General features: G+C 37.5%; 1 protein-coding gene across 3 annotated transcripts in view; it reads right to left on the bottom strand.

The window, feature by feature from the left end:
• Nucleotides 1-3,484, bottom strand: part of Slc38a9 (solute carrier family 38 member 9) — a 124,320-nt gene that overhangs the window by 104,556 nt on the left and 16,280 nt on the right. The window lies entirely within an intron of this gene.

The raw sequence follows: 3,484 nt of genomic DNA, 5'->3' as shown, positions 1-3,484 counted from the left end.
CAAAGTTTTATTGATAAACAGCAATGAGACAGTTTCAAATCCATCCAGGATTTATTTTTAAAAAGTTTTCTTTTCCTTTCTTTCTTTTTTTTTTTTGTATTTTAAGGAAGGGTCTACAGGGTGTGTATGGTTTCACTACTAGTAGATCGGACTCATAGTGATCTGCCTGTTTACTGCCTCCCAAGAGCTGGGATTACAGGCATGCCCAGCCTCCATTGCCATCTCAGCGTGCCCTGGGGATTGAACTCCCAGCCCCTGTGCCTATTTGCAGACACTTTAATCTGCTGAGCTTTTTTTTTTTTGGCAGTATCAAGGATTGAACTCTGGACCTTGTGTTTGCCAAGCAAGTGCTTATTCTACTGAGCTATTTCCCTGCCCCGCCCCCACTGAGCTATTTGGCTGCCCCTCCCTTTTTTTTGGCTGGCCCTTTTAAGAAAGTTTTCTTTTGATTTTTCTGGTATAAGCAACCCAGTCCAGTACAATGGCATACGAAAAAACAGATTTGCAAGTTTTGGAGCAGATCAAAAGTGAATGACCAGATTATTCATGCATGGATGATGAACGTGATCGATTAAGATAAAATATATGCATCATGGTAAACACCAGCAGATTGGTGTGGGTGTATGATGAAGACTGTGATGCTGACCGAGAGCCACTGTTCCTGAGACAGTGAAGAGGGGCAAGAACTGATTGATACAGACACAGGGAAGGCAGACTTCCTTGATTCACATGACAAAGAAAACAGCAATGTTAGTATGTGTTTGACTAGCCAAAATGTTATGAAACAGGGACGCAACCAAATGGAACAATCCTTAGGTCTGAAAATATAGTGAAGGTCTTGGCAGGAGTGAAGCCTACTGGGCAGAATGCTAGCACTGCCGTTCACTATTGGAAATTATATCAGAAAAATGCTAAAAGATGCTGTGAAATACACAAAGGCTGAAATGCAAGTAAAACGTTCTGTATGCATCAACAGCCACATATTCAAAAATATATTTATCATGACATGTCACTAACTGAACTGAAAGTACTCATAGCTCTCCTGAACTTAGCAGAGATTTCTCATAGTGAGCACAGGAATGTAAAAGACATATAAAAAGAGATGGCTCAAAATGTGGCATAAAAATATATGCCCTTGTAGATGCACAGACTTACTATTCTTATAGTTTAACATTTACCCAAGAACTCAGCCCTCAGATCCTTATTCACATAGTAATAAACCGAATGATGCTGTGAAGAGACTTGTCACTCCCCTCTCCCAAACTAATTGGGACATGACACTCCATAGCTGGTGTACATTTGCTAACAGAGCACAGGTTGACCAGTACAGGAACTGTACACAGGAACAAAGTAGAAATTCTAAATGAAGTTTTTTTAATTTCATAATAGAGAACTCTATAGTGCAATCTTTGAATCTCACCAAGATACAGCATTGGCCTCATAGATGGCAAAGCAAAGCAAACTGGTAAGGGTAATGTCAATATTTCACCATGATAAAAGCATTGATAGAGAAACCTGGACAAAATGGAAGACTGAGATGGAAACTTTCAACAATAAAACTAAACATAGAGTAGGTGCTGTAGATGCATTATGCAGCAATGACGCCATCATCTGAAACACAAAGCACTGGCCAATGGTCAAAGACCCTAAACGTGTAGAATAGTTTGATAGTTTACAAAGAAAAATAACAAGTGAAAAATATCACAAAGAAATTTTCTTAGAAGACTGGGACTGGAGCTCATAAGAGATCATTTACGGTGGAGGAAAAACAAAATGTTTCTGCCCAGGGAACTGTGCAAAAACCTGGAGCACATTGGTGAGCAGAAATGTGAACAGGCGGGGCAGCACCCCAAAGCCCTGCTACGACAACAGGAAAGAAAAAACGATGTCAACTGAGCTCTACAAGAAAGGATGGAAAAAGCAGAGGTGCTATCAGTGTGAGCGATACTAGTATGGAACATGCAGTTGTCATGTGTGAAGACTGCCTTGGGTGTGACCGTTGAAGCAAAACTTATTTTTGTGGTGGAGTTCTATTGATATTTTCATTGTTGTTCATATAGGAATTTATATCTGATGTTATCTTCTAGGTTTTGTAAGCAAGTACACAGCTGATGTGAAATTGTTGATGTCTATTCCAAATGCATAATACATATGAATAATTTAATAATTTATTTTATTACTAGTTTATGTTTCTATTAACTACATATTGCATAAAATAAGCATCTCTTGACAGAACAGCAAGACCAGCCACTTGTCAAGTACGCCCTACACGAAGGCCAGGAAAGCAAAAGACATGCGCTGTCATCGTGTGCGTGGACTGCTGTAGGTGTGAGAACTGAAGTCATGACTATTTTTTTTTTTTTGGTGGGACCAGGGATTGAACTCAGGTCCTTACGCTTGCCAGGGAAGCGCTTATTCTACTGAGCCATCTCCTTGGCTCCCACTATTTTTTTTTTGTAGAGTGCTATTGGTATTTTCACTGTAGCTCAGATAGGAATTTATTTCTGGTGTTCTTTTTGAGATTTTGTACACCAAAAAACCAGTCAATATTATGATTTTTTATTTTTTAAACAAGCAATAAATATTTAAAACCTAATACTTTATTTTTCATTTTTTTCCTAGTAAGTACTCACTGTTTAATGTAAAATTCATAAAATTAAATTGATAATCCACCAAGAGAAGTACTCTAAAGAATAAACATAAGTCTGACAGACGCACATTTTTGCACCTTGATAATAAAATTAGTCTTACGTTCCATTATGTCATATGTTAGTGATTCTAATATATTTAAATATTTCTAAATAAGGATCCAGCTTATTACCTAGAACACCATTTAATTTACTGTCATCTACGCGGCAGTTTGAATAGTAGTTATTCTGCCAGTACTGGTCATTTCAGTTATCAGACCATTTAAGGACTACTTGAAGAAATGAGTCATGTTTTTAAAAGCAAGCCTTGTGCGACACCTTCTGGTAAGATCAGGAAAGTGCAAGTACCAAAACGAAAGACAGTGATTTAGAGGGAAAATCAAGCAATGCCACAAATCAGTAATAGCAGAAGGGACGATTCTGTTTGGCAGACAAAACACCAACCTGATTGACTCCAAGTCAACAAGTGATTCAAAAGAATTATATTCTAAGTATGAGGTATCAGTAATATCTTAAATGATATATTTGTCTATATTTTAATTTCATAATTACATAAGAGATAAGTGATAAAGTATCAAATATAGCTAAGCATTTCCTCAGTGAATAAAAAAAATAAACATTCTAACTCCTAAGAGAGTATTACACTAGAGGTACTGGTAGCAGGTTTTTCTTTTTTTAGCACTGCATTTTATTTTTAATTTTAAAAAAATCTTGGGGCTGGGGAGATAGCTCGGTAGAATAAATGCTTGCCTGGCAAGCATAAGGGCCTGAGTTCAATCCCCAGTGCAGCCACAAAAAAACCTAAAGTCACTTGCAACTATATGGCTCCCCCAAAA

Source organism: Octodon degus, unplaced genomic scaffold (genome assembly GCF_000260255.1).
Source record: "Octodon degus isolate 3935 unplaced genomic scaffold, OctDeg1.0 scaffold00001, whole genome shotgun sequence".
Taxonomy (NCBI): domain Eukaryota; kingdom Metazoa; phylum Chordata; class Mammalia; order Rodentia; family Octodontidae; genus Octodon; species Octodon degus.
Note: the sequence above shows the minus strand (reverse complement) of the source record. Positions and strands in the feature narration are given on the sequence as shown.